Source organism: Salvia hispanica, chromosome 2 (genome assembly GCF_029641045.1).
Source record: "Salvia hispanica isolate PSC_SH4W2 chromosome 2, Shi_PSC_v1, whole genome shotgun sequence".
NCBI classification, from domain to species: Eukaryota; Viridiplantae; Streptophyta; class Magnoliopsida; order Lamiales; family Lamiaceae; genus Salvia; species Salvia hispanica.
The window spans coordinates 42,045,737-42,064,357 of record NC_142693.1 but is presented as its reverse complement, the minus strand read 5'-3'; the positions used below and the strand labels follow the sequence as shown (position 1 = coordinate 42,064,357).

At 41.7% G+C, this 18,621-nt stretch overlaps 1 pseudogene; it reads left to right on the top strand.

Moving 5' to 3' along the window:
- Positions 1 to 15,106: 15,106 nt before the first annotated feature.
- LOC148932434 (uncharacterized) lies at positions 15,107 to 16,807 on the top strand (annotated as a pseudogene).
- The last annotated feature ends 1,814 nt before the right edge of the window (positions 16,808 to 18,621 follow it).

The following is an 18,621-nucleotide window of genomic DNA, read 5'->3' as shown; positions in this document are numbered from 1 at the left end:
TTCGCCCCGTCCAACCTTCTACGCGAAAATTTTCAAGGTATGTTTTCTTTTTAGTAATTTACTCACGTCCCTACCGACTCTACAAACTTATTTTACACTTTGTTGTAAATAAGTTTGGGGGGATGAAGTAGTGGACCGTGAGTTTAGGTTTTTGTTTTAGGTTTTTAGTTTATGTTTTTGTTTTAAAAACCTGAAGGTGAATCCATGTCATGAACTTAACATAAAGAACTTTGAAACACGCATGCTTAAGGACACATTAGACCGAGTTGTCGATGATATTTAATTCCATCCATGTTTAAGTATGGCTTGACGTTTTGATATGATGGTTTGGTAAAAATGTGCATAATTAGTGAATTGTTTGTTCACCTTGAATCATGCTTATACCTTGTGAGATTTGAGCATTCATTTCTTTCATGTGTGATTTATCTGTATTCATATATATATTTCTAGAACTTGCTCCTAGTATGCCTAAGTTTACATAGTGTTTAAGTTGATTTAGGAGGATGTTAGACAATCTTTTCATAGCTTCCTTTTTATCCAAATTTTCGACCCTCTCAAAATTTCAAAATTTTCCCTTTGGAGCCAATTTTGAGCCTTTAAGCCTATTCTTTGGAAGCCAAAATAAATGGGGACAATTTCTTGGGTTAGTATAGTTTGTGATATCTTTTGTAAAGAAAATGGAGAGATAAGGAGGAAAGTATAAAAAGTAGTATGCTTAAATGTAGAAAAGTACAAGTTGTGAAATTGTGAAATATTCAAAATGTGTGCTTGATCTTGAAAAGATGCTTATGAAAAAGAAAAGAAAAAGAGAAAAAGAAAGAAAGGTTGTGTAAAGAAAAGAAAAAAAAAATGAAAGGATTGGAAAGTGAATTTAAGGAGAAAAATAAGTGTTAAAAGTGTCTTGTGTTATTAGAAAAGTGCAGTCATCTTAACTCTACTTGGGATATTTTTATTTTGAGTCACTTTTTAGCCAAATATTACTAACCTACCAAAGAGCATACATTACAACCAAAATAAAGACGTTTCGGACTTTTGATGTTTAATCACATCTAGTAGAGGAGGGATTAGACTTTGAGCAAGCCTATGGTAAACTTTGCATGATGCATGATTTGAGAGTGTTACACTTTGCCATAAACACTTTGAGAGTGAGAGAACACTTCTCATCTTTGGAATTTGCCACATGTGAGTGCATGAGTTCAAGGTATTCTACGAGTTAGTAATGAAAGTGAACTAATAAACCTTTCTTGATTTGATTGCGTTAATTCATGCTTAATCTATTCTTCCATCTTTTGAGGCAATTATGACGTCTAGTCCTTGTGCATTCCGTGCGTCTATTCTTGTGTCTTTATTGTTTTGTTCGAGGACAAACAAAAATATAAGTTTGGGGAATTGATATGGTCGGATTTTGCACAGTTTTAAGGCCATTATATGGTATGTTTTTAATGTCAAAGTTGCATTACATGTCCATTATTTGCATATTTTATACATTTTGGTATTTTGACATGTTTTGTGAGAAATATGCATATTTGAGCCTAAAAAGGGAGTCAAAACGCGAAGTAGGAAATCTGGAGATTCAGGTGGCGTCTGGGACCACCGGCGCCCGACAACCATCACTTCTGTAGCGGTCTGTTTCGAAAAATTTGTGCATGGAATGAAGACACGCCCGGCGACCGGCGGGAAAGTTGTGGCAACCGCCACCCAAGAGTCAGAAAGTTTCAGACCATTACCTGGCGACCGCCGGCCAAGGCGCGGTGGTCCGCCACAAAAGGGCGGCGAGCAGATTTGCCCTAGATTCCGCTCCAAGATATACCATATTTTGGCAACCCTTTTCCTTATTGGATGAGTGGCGATTTCTCCCCTATAAATAGGCCCTCAAGCTTCATCAAAAGGATCAACTTTTTGCAACATATTTTCCAAAGATTAAAAGCTAGAGTACTTCATTGTGCAAGTAGTTAAAGAAGGATTCAAGAGCATCAAAGCTACAAGGATTCAACCTTGGGTTTTATTTGCTTTAGTTTTATGTTCCAATTGTTTTCCCTTCAATCTATATCTTTAGATTATTACATCATGTGTATCTAAATTCATAGGATTCTAGGGATGTGTTAGTAACGACTTTGGTTATACAATTCCTTTTCTATTTAATATCCGTTTTGGTTTTACTTTGTTTCTTCCCTAAGTAAATAATGATGCTTCATGATTGAGTGACACAATCTTGGATGATTTAATATAACTTGCTACATAATCGTGAGAGGAGGTTTGCGAGTTTGATCCACATAGTAGACACTACAGTTAGTTCCCTTAAAACGGCACTGTTAGTTGAGAGTGTGGACTTTTCAAGGGTCTTATGAGCTTTTAGGAGTTACATATTTAGGATTGACAACCCTAAAGTTATTAATCTACGTTTGCATTGCATGAGCATAAGCTAGGTGACTCGTTCTTTCAAAGTATTAACTGTGCTAGGGTATTGTAGTTGGAACTTGTATAAACGTAACTCTGAACGCACATCCTTGGAATTCCCTTATCTCTATAGTTTTATCTCCGTGATTTATGTGATGGAGGAAGATTTGGTACGTGAAACATGAGCTAAGAAATAAGCTCTTAGATGATAGTAGAATAAGTGTTGAATGGATGCATGCAACACGTGAAATGCATGGGATTGAATCACCATAGGCAGAAGCATGGTGATAAGTCGTATTCTAAGCCTTGGTTACTGGTGAGTATGTCGTGAAATGCATGTATTATTTGCAAAACAGTTGCTTAAGTGTGCAGGATTAAGGGATCCAAGTTAGTAGGAGACAGTTCGGACGACGCAGGTGAAAAGAGCGCTAGAAGGGTGCAATACTGACCAGGATGCATGCCAGAGAAAAGGCTCGAGATGGAGAAGAATGATAGCTGGGATTATCATAAACAAGGGAAGAAAAGTCAAATTGTGAAGGAAGTCTACCCTAAAAACAAGGGCAAACCTCCCTATAAAAGAAGCCATTTGGAGAGAGAGAAAAGAGACCGAGTTCAAAAAAGTCCAACCACTACACTTAGTAGAATTCCCTCTAGAGATCAGTCTTTCAACATTGTCCAGTGTAATAACCCGGACTTTCAAAACATATAATTATTACTATTATTATAATTATTATTAGCTTAACCATAAATAATATCAAATAAGTGATTCTTGTAAAATTAAGAACCTGCCCTTTATATATTTTGAATGAAACAATATTGAGCTATAAAGGAATCAAGACGAGACATACAATAGTGGTGTTGTTTTGTTTTCTGATGAATGTTTCAAGTACAACTAAAAGAAGGGAACCAAATAAAAGTTTGTAATGTCCGGCATATCCATCCGAAGTCCGATAAGGTCCTAATATACGAATTTATCGATCCAAATCTATTACAATTAGAGACGTGCAAGTCCCAGACAGCTCGTTCATTGTTTCATGCTCACACTCCAAGGAGGTACAATACATCATGGAAATAGCCAATGTTCTCCAAAAGGGTTCTTCCCTACATAAGAAGAGAGTTAGAAATCACAAAGTTAGAAATCTATACCAAGGCTCAACTTAAATAATTTTCTCTGGCAACATCAAATAAAAGGTAGTATCAATAAAGATTGAGTAAAAATACTAAAATCTACATCAAATCTACACCAAATCTACACCAACGGCTGAGATCATCCCCAAGTCTAATCACAATCCTTGAAGAGATTTTAAGCAGGTGAGTACTTAATGCAAATAAAAGAAATCAAGGTCTCATATGCTTCCTCATTTCTCGAATCAAATTTTGGCCATAGGATTGAGTCAAAAAGTGAAAACATGCCTCTGACATACAAACATAAACCTGCCCCAAGTTAAACCTTCCTCAATTTAAACCTCCCACACTTGCCTAGCAACTTGCAAGGGATCGAGAAGTATATAAACCCCAAGCCTTTCCACTTTAGGAAACCATCACTATCAAACATACCAAACTTCTCTTCACACACACACACATACAGAAATAAATCGAATGGGAGATCAGGAGCAAGAGAATGGATATTGCAGATAATTATAGAGTCCAACCCAACAATCCATCAACACTTCATTCCCAAGGTAAAACTCAAGCCTCTCTTTTCCTTCATATGAGTACAAGCATGCATATATAATTTGAAAATAGAATCAGCCTAATTGAAATTAACAACACACAGAAGTTCAACATGATTTTTCGATCAAGTCTTTTAGTAGCTAGACAATTGTTCAAAATCATCAAATTCATAAAAATACATAGAACAATTCTATAACTATAGTAAGCACAACTTAGGAACTTATCTCAAGAATACGAATTTGCAAGAATTGCAGCGACTAGTTTCGGCATGCCGTCGCCAACGGCGACAGCCCCACATCCCCGGTGCGTCACTGATTTCATCACCTTTACAAATCTACATGTTTGAAACACCATAACTTTTAAATCACAGATTAAATCTTAGAAAAAGAATCAAAAAAGAAATAGAATAAAATCTCCCTAACTTACCTCTCGGGAGCGAGGAGGCGGCGGCCGTGGAGGCATTGAGAAACTGCTCCGGCTGTGTGAGGCGTGGGAAGGCCGGAGAACCGCCGCCCGTGCATGCACAACGGCGGCGGCAGATCTGAGAGAGAGAGAGATGAGGGAGAAGGAGAGTGGAAGGTGGGAAGAGAGAGGTAAGGTAAAAGGGAGAGGGAGGCGGCCGCAGCGGATGCGCCGGCGGTGGTAGGTGGCGCCGGCGGGAAGGATGGCGGCGGCAGGTGGTGAGAGAGAAAGGAGGAGCTGCTCATTTTAGAACCAGGTTGGGTATTTATAGTTGGGTCAATTCCTTCTTATTGGGCTGAGAGGAATTATTAATTTCTTTTGGGCTAAATAAATAAAGGAATTAATCTGAGCCCAATTCCTTTTAAATATTAATGTGTGCAGTAGATAATTGAACAATGACCCAATTCCAAGATTTAATTGTTGGGCTGGAAATAAAGAGGGAGTCTTGGTCGATGTTAAAATAAAATCTTTTGGAAGGAAATATAATTAAGTCTAGGTTTATATGAAAGATCAATTAATATTTTTGCATTGCTTTTCAAATGATGTATGTAAGGTTAAAATAATTTAGTCTTAAGAGTTCATTTTAAAATGTTAGCAGGAACCACATTAATTAGTAGAAGAAGCATATAATAAAAGGCATGCATCAAGTTATTATTTTCCTTGAAACTTATTTGTACATTGTGTTTATGCCACGTCAAAAAGGGAGAACTGAGAGGAAAGTAACATTGTGAAGCGGAGAATTATTTTCGAAAATATTGGAAAGCATACGAGGTGAACTTTTCTATCCTACATACTAATGTGGATAAAAATAAAGTTATTTTCAAATGATTTTGAAAACTTGAACTTATGTTCGTTGCTCATTTTTAAGTGATGTTGTCTTGCCAAAATGTTGTGTATGATGCCTATCTGTTTTGGCGTGAGGCCAGGTGAGTTATGAATGATGATATGTGAATCGAATTCGGGTCCAAGTGAGGGTGGTGTCCCTACTCGGACTAGTGTACACATGAGACCTATGGCCAGAGGGCAGGTCTGGTGACCGAGGAAGGTGGCCACCTTCCCGGCACAAGAATGTTGATGTGACCATGAGAGAACACCATCTCTACGGCACAAGAATGTTGATGTGACCGTGAGAGAACACCATCTCTACGGCACAAGATAATCAGATACAAAAAGAAAATGGACTGCAGTCGAAAAATGATTTTTAGCAAGCTCGGGTCTTTTTAATAAAATCCCTGAGTATTACTGTGATAATGGCTTGACAATATTTTCAAATGTATATTTTGTATCTTTCGGCAATGTGTTCACTGAGTACTTTTGTACTCAGCCCTGCATATATTTCTAAATGTGCAGGTTGAGCAGCGAAGTGGTGGAGGAAGTGCTATTGAGACAATACATTTAATTCAGTCAAATTAGGTCTCTCGGAGGTTCATGTCTCCATACATGGAACCGCGTTCTTTTCCTTCCGATGTGCATCTTAAAAGACTCAAGTCTATTTTGTTCAAAACTCTGATATTTTGAAAATTTTTACAAACAATTACTCGAGTTTTGCATAAGCGAGTATCTTTTCCTCTATGTATCATCACTTGATTAGTCATGTCCCCAATCAATGTTTGATTTTATTTTCCCTTATTTCTTTCCCCGCTTCTTATATCCCCGCCCCTAGTCACGGTTCCCCGACTATACTATCCTTAGCAAGTGCGGTCGTGACAGAGTGGTATCAGAGCATTCTTTCACGCTCTGAACCCGAGAGTCTCCTTTGAAAATCTCAGTCTAGCCTTGTTCCACTAGACTGTCTAATCGATGAAAATGCTCTTAGCACTCCCACCCATCGCGCTCAACGAGGAAAAAGGTAACTTGTTCTTTTTCAAAAGTAAGTTAAGATGTTTAAAAATTTGAAATGGAAAAACAACTCATGCAGCTGATTTGAGTAAACAGATGAAAGTACTAAGTTTAAAGAAAGAGTTGATGTTTATTGATTGGGTAACATGCTTAACGAAAGAGATAACATGTCTTTTCTTGGCTAAAGGCTGTGAATATATGAATAAAAGAAGTAACTTTCCTAAATAGAAAAAGATACTGAAATATGAAAGTATAAAGTATACGAGTCGGGTACCAATTGTTGAAATGATGTCTCTTTTTGAGTTTGTGAAATAATATCTCTTTTGAGTTAGTCATTGAATCATGTTGCTAGTATGGGGAAATCAATATTTCTAATAACTTAGAATACTTAGTTATGCGTTCCTTCTAGAACACAATATGAGCTTGAACTTAGAAGTACAGTATGAACATTTCTCGCTTTTCTGAGCGACGAAAAGAAAAGTATGCGATAAGAAAGAAATTTCGTCACGAGAAAAGCAATCCAGCATAGAACAAAACAATGTTTCTAGAAAGATGGTAGGGGTTAGATTCCATTTTCTACGTCCCAATGACATGAATAATCTGGGATAGCCATTGTCGTTCTTGACAATCTACTCACTCCAAAGGACCATATCTCTGATTCAACTAAGCGATGTACAAGAGAATATGATTACAATGTAAACAAAGAACCTAGCTCTACGATAATAAGTAAACAGAAACGGCGTGTTATGAGGATGAGCGTTATGACGAACCGAGAGTACCAAAGAGTCGTAATCCCCACATATGGTCATCTGATGTGATCCTAAAGTGAAAGTAGCTTGTGACCAAAGTTTCCCACAACTCATTTACCATTCTCTATAAGGAGTTAAACAAGGGATCATTATCATTATAGTTGATCAGGAAGATTTATTAGCAACACTTACTTAGGTTCCCAAGAATTTTATTTCTCGCATCCCCTTTTGCCAAAATACTTTCTTGTTGAATTAAATCTGAAATGACTTCTTTTGCAAGGTAATGTACCATTATTTTTCCCTCTTCTATGTCAAGGTTATGAATCACTTTCAGTTATGAGCTTGCTCCCTCATGTTTTTAGATAACCTTCAATGACTACGATCCCTCTTTACTTGAAGCAATATTTTGACTCACTGAATTCCTGCCACCAAACTCCAATGTTCGAAGTCGATTTAGTAATGGTCCTTAGAATGATCATGTTTCTTAAGCAATTGTCTCAATGATAATATATTCTTCAAATATCATTAGGCGGACCTTTCGTGTTTTCAAAAATGCTAGCTGACAAGCTCTTTATTTCATATGAGTAGTTCCATCTTCTTAATTCCACTACAATTATTGCATCATACTCTGAGCTCTTCAGCAGCTACAAGTCTGAAGCTAGCAATTTGCTTTCTCCCTGGGCTAGCTTGCTCTGGTTGTCTACTCTATTAGTTAGTTCCCTTGGATTGCTTATAAACCTTGAGGATTTATTGATGTGATCTCCTATCACGATGTTGTTAATCAAAAGGGCAATTGTTTGACATTCTTCTTTCTCAAATCCACTTGAGACCAAATTTTTTTTTTAGTTATACTATATTTAAGCAGCCACTTGGTGAGACCTTAGCCATTTTAATTTGACCCTTGTTTTTCGGACATGCTTATTGATAAGATCTTTAATTTATGAGTACTCCCATCTTTCTAATAAGATTATTGTCTCTTGATTTGAACTTTTTCTTCAGCTCCATGGTTAAGGCTCACAATCTGCTTCTCCTTTGACCAAATTCCTCTGGTTGTGCTCTTTATGAGTTGGCTTCCTTGATTTTCTTATAATCCTTGTTAATTCATTAACGTGGACTAGTGTTCACGATTTTGTTGATCAAAGTGTCAATTGCTTGCTATTCTCCTTTCCCAACCTCACTTGAGAACAATTATTTTCGGTCTTATTGTATTGGAGCAACCATATGATGAGACCTTAAGATTTTTAGTTTGATCCCCTGTGTTTTTAGACATGCTTATTGACAAACTCTTTAGTTTATACTAGTACTTCAATTCTAATATGATTATTGAATTGAGTTCTATGCTTCTCCCTTGACTAGTTTCCTCTTGTTGCCCTCTCTATGAGTTAGTTTCCTTAAGTTTCTTATGAACATTTTGTTGACATGATCTTCTATCACAATGTTGTTGAACAGATGGAGATTGTTTGTATTCCTATTCTTTTCAAATCCATCTGTGACTAACCATCTCAGGTCTTACTGTCATCATCTAGGAATACTTGACGCTTTTCTATTTGACTATTCATTGAAATTATATTTTTTTGCAACCTATTGTGTAAATCTGCACTCGGTCATTCATACCCTCACTTTCGAAATTTATTCCTTCTAGAAGGAAATTTCTCAAGCTCTGTAAGTATGGCTAAAACAAATTTGAAGTTATATTTCCAAGTGGGTATGATGAATTCAATTGAACTCCGTCTTTGCACTTCATGAAAATATTTTGCAAGCTACCGGTGAGAGTTCTTGGTGAACCAAATGCTCATGCAATCGAACTAATTATAGTCGTTTTGTTTCAATGGTGGTCCTAGAGCCTCCCAATGTAAGAACGATTCGAATAATTCTCTTTAAATCCCAAATTTGATTCCTATCGCAGTTAAAACTGTTAGATCACCTCTAATTTCCCTCGTGTGAGACCCCGAGGAAGGCAAGGCATTGACCATTGCAAAAAACGCCTAAAGGATTGAACAAGGAAACAAAGGATCTGGCGAATTCATCATTCGGAGGCGATTTCACACAGTTGAGAGTCAGTGAAGCCAAGAAGGTCTTACGCAAGCTGCTGAATGCGAAAAAGACGTACGACAACACAAGAGATGGGTAGAGCAGAGAAAGGGTAGCAAGTGCTTCAGCTATTGACCAGGAGGAAAGGATGGACATGAAAATAGAGGAATTGAAGAAGGAGTTGCTGACCGCAATCAAACAGAACACTCCACCACCTTCTCCGACTGGTGGCAAAGAGGCCCCAGAGCTACCATATGATCAACCAGACAACCCGTCGGATGTGGAGCAAGCAAATGCCGCAGGGTACTACAATTCTAATGGCAACTGGATTCCGGGGAAGCAGAGGGAGGCACTGTGGAGGGATCACCAAAATTTCAGATGGGGAGATGGAAATCAAAATCAGAACCAAAATCAAGGTCAAAATCAACCCAACCCCCACCCGAACCAAAACTTCAACTGTGGCCCAACAAATCCTGACCACCAGTCTAGCTGGGCAGGAAGAAACCAGCAACCCCAGAACCAAAACCCTCAAAACCAGAATCTGAATCCTGTTTATGTGCCACCCCATCAGCGTAACTACCAGAACCAGAACCAGCATAACCAAGGGCCTCAAAACAACAACCAAAACCAGAATCAATTCCAATCCCAAAACTCAAATCAGTACCAGCACAACCACGACCAGTACAACCCTCATGTCCAGTATAACCAGTACCCACCGAACCAAAGCCAGCAAAATTTCTCAAGCTACCAGCAAAACCCACCACCCCAGTATAACCAGCACCAAGGTTCGAACCAGTTCCATCACCCAAACAGGTCAAGGAGATCTATGGAGGACATGATGGGAGAAATGATCGCTTCGCAGCAGAGCATGAAAAGCGACTTCCAGTCCAGTAATGAAACAATGCAAGGAATGCAAAGTGCCCAGAAGGAGCATAAGGCGAATATGGATATGATGAACAGGCAGTTAGCACAGCTCGCAAACTTGGTGAGCGAAATGAAAGGGAACTCAGGGAAACTTCCGTCTACAGTCCATGTACCTAAGAAGGCCAATGTAAGTAAAATCACGCTGTGGTCTGGAACAGCCAATAATGGACCTCAACTCAGGGACCCTATTGGGGGGTCTAGTGGGGCAAGGGTGCAAAGCGACACCGTCCCAGTGGAAGAGCTCAAGAGGCCTCTACCTCAGATGGAGGATCCGGTTTTTCTAGACGAGGAACCTACTGGGAAAGGAAGGGATGAAGAAACACAGCCTAGAAACGAGCAACCTGAAGAAACAATATCCACGTCGGGACCTCGAACCCAGGAGTCACCAAGGGAAAGTCCACAGAGGCTTGCTGAAGAGACTAAGGGGGAGAAATCGTTTCCATATCGGTTTGTGACGAAGAGGAAGAAAGAAAACTCTGTGGATTTCATGTCAATATTTGGGAAGCTGGATGTCACCATACCATTCCTCCAAGCCTTGAGGCTGCCCCCTCTGGGGAAGTTTATAAAAGAGTTCATAGCCGGAAAAGCCCAGGAGGATGGAAAAATCATGGTGGAAGGGATAGCATCAGCTATTGTGCAGGAGAAACTACCGCCCAAGAGAGCCGACCTAGGTATTTTTACTTTGCCCATAACAATTGGAGATGTAAAAATCGAGCATGCAATGTGTGATTTAGGAGCATCTATCAATGTTATGCCATTATCCATTTTTTAATCAATTGAAGGGGGTAAAGTTGTCAAACACTGGGGTGTTGATCCAACTGGCTGATATGTCATGTATAAATCCTGAGGGTGTGTTAGAAAACGTGTTGGTCAGAATACAAGACTTTACTTATCCTGCTGATTTTTATGTGATCAAGATGAGCGAGCCAGAAGCTAGGGAGTCTAGCGGGATATTGTTAGAGAGACTATTTTTAAGAACAGCTAAGACAATTGTAGATATGGCTGAGGGGACAATATGCGTTGACTTTAATGGTGAAAAATTTGTTTTTGACATCAATGAAGCCATGAAAAAACCGATAGATTCCGAAAATCTATGCTATGTTGATGTTATTGACCCCCTAGTCCAAGAATATCTTGAGACCGAGTTATTGCAGGAGAAGATCCAAGCCTTGGATGTGTATGCACAGGCTGAAGTGGAGGCAGATGCATGGTGTGATCTGATCAGTAGCCGAGGGTTAACCGACGAGGAAATCGAAGGAGCAATTACGGAATTCTGTCAGAAGTCAGAACTCGCGGGAGCCGCATGGGCTTTACTACCAGCCAGTATAGAGGAGAACTCAGATGGTGAACATGAGCAAGAGAGGGATTCTGAAAAAAACCCTCTACCTACAGACACACTACCCCCACAAGTGGAGTTGAAGAAGTTCCTAGCAAATCTAAAGTATGCCTACCTTGGGGAGGAAGACTCGTTCCATGTAATCATCAATAGCGGGCTAACTGAAGAGCAAGAGGCAAGGCTACTGACCGTATTTAGCAAAAACAAGAAGGCTATTGGATAGAGCCTTACGGACTTGGTGGGGATAAGTCCTGATGTCTGCATGCACCATATTCCGTTGGAGGAAGGAGCCAAGGCACATAGAGATTCGCAAAGGAAGGTGAACCCGAACATGCGAGAAGAAATACTGAAGGAAATCTTGAAGTTACTCTCGCTGGGTATCATATATTTGGTGCCCGATAGTGAATGGGTCAGTCCGATCCATATGGTCCCCAAGAAATCCGGGATCCAGGTGGTTAAGAATGAGAGGAATGAGTTACTTCCCACCAGACTGGTCACTGGATGGCGAATGTGTATAGATTATCGCAAGTTGAACATGCAACCAGGAAGGACCATTTCCCCCTGCCATTCATCGATCAAATGCTGGAGCGACTGGCTGGGAGGTAGTACTTCTGTTTTTTGGATGGGTACAGTGGATACTTCCAAATTTACATGAACCCCGAGGACCAGGATAAGAACACGTTCACCTGCCCGTTGGGAACCTATGCGTACAGACGCGTGCCCTTCGGATTATGCAACACTCTAGGTACTTTCCAACGTTGCATGATAAGCATATTCTCGAATTTGATAGAAGATTGCATAGAGATCTTCATAGATGATTTCACGGTCTACGGAGACTCTTTCGACTCGTGCTTACAACATTTGGATGTCGTACTAGAGAGGTGCCAGTCAAAGAGTCTAGTTTTGAACTTCGAAAAATGTCATTTTATGGTTACAGAAGGTATAGTCTTAGGACACGTGGTGTCAGAAAGAGGGATCCAGGTGGATCAAGCCAAGGTGGATGTCATATCCAAGCTACCTTGGCCTACTGACCAGAAGGGAATAAGAGGTTTTCTAGGGCATGCTGGATTTTATCGAAGATTTATCAAGGATTTTGCCAAGATCGCCCAACCTCTTACCAGACTCCTCCAAAACGAGGTGGAGTTCATTTTCGACGAGCATTGCAAGGCTGCCTTTAACCTTCTCAAGGAAAAGTTAATCTCTGCACCGATCATCCAAGCTCCTAACTGGGATCACCCCTTTGAGGTGATGTGCGATGCTAGTGACTATGTCGTGGGGGTCATACTTGGTCAGAAGGTGAATGGAAAGAGGTACGTGATATTCTGTGCATCTAAGACCTTGAATCAAGCCCAACGGAACTATGACACCACCGAGAAGGAGATGTTGGCTGTTGTTTATTCATTCGAGAAGTTCAGACAGTACCTATTAGGATCCAAGGTACTGTCTGAGATGTTGGCTGTTGTTTATTCTACTAGCCGACTCTAAACAGGGATGCATACGAGTTCTGCAAAGGCTATGACTGTTGCCAACTGACCGGTGGGATCTCTGCAAGGGATGAAATGCCACAAGTCCCAGTGATTGTTTGTGAAGTGTTCAACATCTGGGGCATGGACTTCATGGGTCCTTTTCACTCATCTTACGGAAATTCCTACATCCTGGTAGCAGTCGACTATGTATCAAAGTGGATAGAAGCCAAGGCCACGAGCACTTGTGAATCCAAGGAGGTCACTAAGTTCCTCAAGAGTCATATATTCAGCCGATTTGAGATACCAAGGGCAATCATATCCGATCAAGAGACTCATTTTTACAACTGTACAGTCGAAGCGTTGATGAAAAAGTACGGGGTCCATCACCGACTATGCACTCCCTACCACCCGCAAGCCAATGGGCAAGCAGAGATCTCAAACAGAGAGATAAAAAGCATCTTGGAAAAGACGGTCAACCCCTCCAGAAAGCATTGGAGCACAAGGTTGGATGATGCTCTGTGGGCGTATCGAACAGCCTACAAAACTCCTATAGGGATGTCCCCATACCGCATTGTTTTTGGGAAGATGTGCCACTTACCAGTGGGAATTGAGCACCGAGCGTACTGGGCAGTTCAGCAAGTTAACATGGATGATAGAGCCTGTGAGGAGGAAAGGAAGTTGAAACTACATGAGCTGGAAGAACTCAAATTGGAGTCATTTGACTCAGCCATGTGGTACAAGGAGAAAACGAAGATGTGGCACGACAAAAATCTGAGGACCAAGGATCTCCAAGTTGGCCAGAAAGTACTACTCTTCTAGTCAAGATTGAAGCTAATGCCTGAGAAACTCAAGTCAAAATGGGCAGGACCTTACATCATCACCGCAATACGTGCTAATGGAGCGGTCGAGATTTCAGGGAGTATCCCTCACTCAGAACCTTTTGTCTTAAATGGGCATAGGTTGAAAATATATAGGGAAAATGCAGAGATGTGTGTAGTGGAAGAAATTCCACTACATTTAAATAGCGTCTAATGACCAATAGGAAAGGGGTTTGGAGTTCCACCTGGCCAACTTTATATAATTTGTGCTTATTGACCAGGTCGAATTTCAAATACCCTCGGTAATGATGTAAATATTGTGAATATTTAGTGATTTAATTTTAAGTAAGTTGGGAAATATTAAAAATACCAAAAAGATTTTCGGATCTTAAATATTAATTTGGAGTACGTACTGACCACGAGGATACCGCTTTGGTGAAACTCTGAATTGTATTTAAGGGTCATTTTATTACTTTATTTCTATTTTTAGTTAATTGAGAGGGGGATATTGAGTGAAATTTGAATTTTGGTGCGTGATGCAGCTTTGCACGCGAGTAAAGTGACTGGGAGGGGGCGTGGAGCAAAGATGTGACAGGGTACGTCCAATCAGCAGCGAGAATACCCAACCGTCTCCCACCCGAAGTGTCGTGACCTGGTAACCGTCTGCAACCAGTCAAAACCCTCAACTGCCCACCCCACTATAAAACACCCAACCGCTTACTCCCCTTCACTTTACAAACTCTTACATGCATTCTCTCACCCAAAACAACCGCCCTCGACAACCACCACCCCACTCCGAAAAAACCACCGTGAACCACTACCGGAAACAGAGAACCACCACCGATATGAACCATGGCAAAGAAGAAAGCAACCAGCATCCCGGCATCTACCACTGGTGACAACCCCCCAGAAGTCCGAGCGACAGCGGAGACGCGGCCGCCGAGTCCACAACGATCGCAACCAACGCCGACGCCACAAATTCCGGCGATGGTTCCTTTAGATGCGTTGGCTGCGTATCTAAAGCAGCAAGACCCAAACAAAGATTGGACAACGACCTTAGCCGGATTTAGCCTGGCCGGAGGAATGTCGGCGATACCGAACCCTACCCAAACTGCGACCACCATGAACCCACCCATGACCACCCCAACTACCTCAAATCCCACATCCGAAAAGACCTCTCCAACAGCAACTGCACCGTCAGAACCCTCTAACCCTTCTCCCAAACACCAACAAACAGAGCCACTCGACGTCAACCCGCTTTCCGCCTATCAAGACCCCAACTAGGGGGAAACAGAAGAAAAGGGCAGCGAAGAGAAGGTAAGCGAAGGCAAGAAGGATAAAATAGAGGAAACAACGGCCACCGAACCCAGAACCAAAGAGGCAGAGAGAGGGGAGATAGATCTAAACGAAATGGCCAAGAAGCAAGGGCTAATGACTGATAATGAATTCCAATCGATTTTAGATGGGGGAAATAGGATAGTGATAAATCATGATGAGGTGGCTGAGGTTCTGGACCTCGCATCGCAGGCAGTAGGAGAAGGTGAAGCAGCCATGGTAGCAGATGAGTCAGAGGGGGTAGTCCACCAGCCAGTGGAGGAGATGAGGTAAGGACAAAACGAAGAAGCGAAACAACCTGAAGAGGAGAGGTAGGAGCCAGAGACATACCATTCAGTGGAAAAGAAGGAAAAAGAAGGAGATACCGAAATACAACCGGAGGAACAAAAAACGAAAGCCCCAGTCGTGTCTAAACCAAAGTCAGTCAAGAGGAAACTACTGTTGAAGGACGACCCCAAGGCAGAAAGGCAGAAGCCCAAACGAGTGTCACAAAGATGCTTAGGAAAATGGACATCCAACAAGGCAGGAGTAAACACAGCAGCAGACGCAGTAGAGATCTCTAGTGAAGATGAGAGGACTACTCCTACAAAACCTGGGGAGGAGAACTCGACAACTAGCCAGAAGGACGCCCCAATGGCAACAGGGACGGTTTCATCAACGCCAATTGACCAGGAGGAAGAGGCTGACAAGGTGGCTGAGGGTCTGGACCTCACATCAGAGTCAGTAGGTCAAGAGGAGGAGGTAAATGACGATACCAGTACCTGCTAGGTGACCGAGCCTACCGCCCAAGTCGAACCTTCATCACCAGCCGAGGAGGAAGCTAAGGCAGACGGAAGTGAAGACAAGTACCTCCAAGAAAGGAAGAGAAAAGGAAAAGCCCCTGCCAAGAAGAAGCAGATTGCAAAGAAACAACGAACAGCTAACACCAGTATAGTGATCAGAGAGCCAGAAGAGAGAAAAAGGTTGAGCGATAGTGACTACACTGACAGTGAGGAGTCGGAGTCGGACAGCGACATCTCCATGGAAGGTGTAGAGTACCATGAACAGCAGCTCCCCGACAACCACCAAGAACTTGTTCACCCTCCAGTGGAAAGGATTGTGTACCGACAGTGGCGGATGGAGCTCACTGATGAACTAATGGAGGATATGAAGCACTACAACACCAAGAAGCTTCAAGACGCATTTGACGACAAGGAAGATTACAACAAACAAGTCAAATGCGGAAAGGTACTCCACATACCCTCTCTGGATGAGTTATCTGTGCGTGACTCTTTCTTGGCCAGTATGGAAACATTGGGTTTTGAGTGGCTGTTAGAGAATAGGGACCCGGAGATATCAGTAAGATTAGCCAAGGAGTTCTTCACCATGTTTAGGTTCCAAGTCACAACGGACCTAGACGAGATGTCAATTTCCTTCAGAATATTCGGTGGAGAGCTGTCCATGAGTCTAATCAAGTGGACTGTGAGATCGGAGATGTGTAGCTTAGAGCATGCTATAGGACCAGAATGGAGAAGCCGAGTGAGGGGGATACCAAGGAGGCACGTAGACTTTGAGCCCCAAGAAGCCTGGGAGGAGCTAACCCACCCCGCTGTTGGTCAATTCGCCTCCACCATCTCCAGATGGACCCACTTCAACAACCTCATGCTCAGACTGGTACAGTTCTACTTACGCTACAACCTACTGGGTCAGACTAATTCGGCCGCCAGAACTTCTATGACCGAATTGTACATGGTGTGGTGCGCTACTCGTGGGAGAAGGCTGCATTTGGGATTCTAGACAGCCTACCAATGCCACCTGATAGCTATCCACCGAGCCAGGAACTTGTCCCTCTGCAACATACCAGGAGCCTCCGTGCGCAACAACATAATCTTAACAGAGGCAGACGAACTATCTCCGATGTATATGGTCGACACTCCTGGATTGTGCGATATCCCTTTCTTCGTCCGCACCAACGTCGTATACTACCGAGAAGGAGTCCCTCAGTTCTACCCAATGGGAGAAGTCCTTGGTGGGAGGGCACAACAAGGCCAAGAAGGGCGAGTTGGGCAGAACGAACAAGTGCAAGGGCCGAGGCAAGAAAGTCTGGAGAGGGCAGTAGCTGAGCTAGCAGAGGAGAACAGACAATCACGGGCAGAGATGGCAAGGTTGACAATCCTGATGGAGAGCATACTAAAGGAGGTAGCGAGAGGAAAGGAAAGCACAGAAGCTGGACCAAGTGGCCATGGAGGCCAGGATGATGAACCAACCGAACCAGAAAAGGAAGCAAAGCACGACCAACCGGAATCCACTTAAGAAGAGCCAAAGGAACCAGCTGCACAGACCCCTGCACCAAGGAGGAGCAGGAGGAATGTTTGATCGACTCCCCCCCTACTGACCAGTTAGTTTTCTTTTCAATTTTTAGTTTTTTCTTTTATTTCTGTTTTTTTTTTTACTTTTGTTGTGTGGGTAGAATTATATGTGTATTTGATGTGAGCAAACCCCATTCACAACACTTAGCCTATTGGATAGGCTAAGAGTGAGAAGTAAAGGGTTTGCTATTTTTAGCGCATGTGTTTATTTTTTTATGTTTCGGTCATATGCATGTTAACTCACACATAGCCTACTGCGTAGTCTAAGTGTGAGGAGCTTATATGTTTATGTGTCATGTTTGTGATATTTCGTTTTGTTTTGTTAAAGTCTATGTATATATGAAGAGCTTACTTTCTGGTGTGTCTAGAAGCTAATGATGGTTAGTGAAAGCGTGTTCTTAAAAATACTAAAGAAAACCCTCGGTCCGCTAGACACCGGGTCTAGGAACTCAGAGAACCTTGAGCTACCAGTCGTCGGGCACACAATCACTTGGTTAACTTCCTCTTCAAAAAACCCTCAACCCGTTTAGCTAAAAGAAACTAGTACGTGGAAGTAGGGATCGATTCCACATAGATGAATGCGCAAGTAAACATGTTCAAAGACTTGGGGACTATTTTTGTGTTGGCTGCTGCCACACAATTTTAGGGTTGAGTTTTTTTTATCCTAGACTTGGTAATTGAAATATGCTACTCTAACAACTAGATCTAGGCAGAAACTTAAAAACATGCATATAAACTGAAATAAGCGAGACAATTACTAGATCGAAAGAACTATTTCCTAAATTAACCTAGGCCTGGGAAAACAACTGAAGGTGGGGACCATTTTCTGAAAAGGTAGAGCACGGTTGAAAAGCTGCAAAATAACTAACTAAAGCACTAACTAATAGCGACATCATCTTCTCCAACATTTGACATGAAACAACCAGTAAAAACAGAGCGAAAACGTAAATCGAAACGAAGCAGACGGAATTAAAAGCAACAAAACCGAAGAACAGTTAAAACTAAGGCAGATCTACGGCTACTGGACGAAGCAAAGTAAAAACGAAAGCATAAAATCAAAGATCCATGCACAACTCAATTCTCATGTTCAGATCCACACTTCGGATGCTAAATCCACTGCGGATCCAAGCATCCGAGACAAACTCCGATCAAAATCATCTCCATAACTGCAGATTCGCCGATTCACCACAGATTAACAACAACAACCACAGATCAACTCAGATTTCCCAGATCAAGTACAGA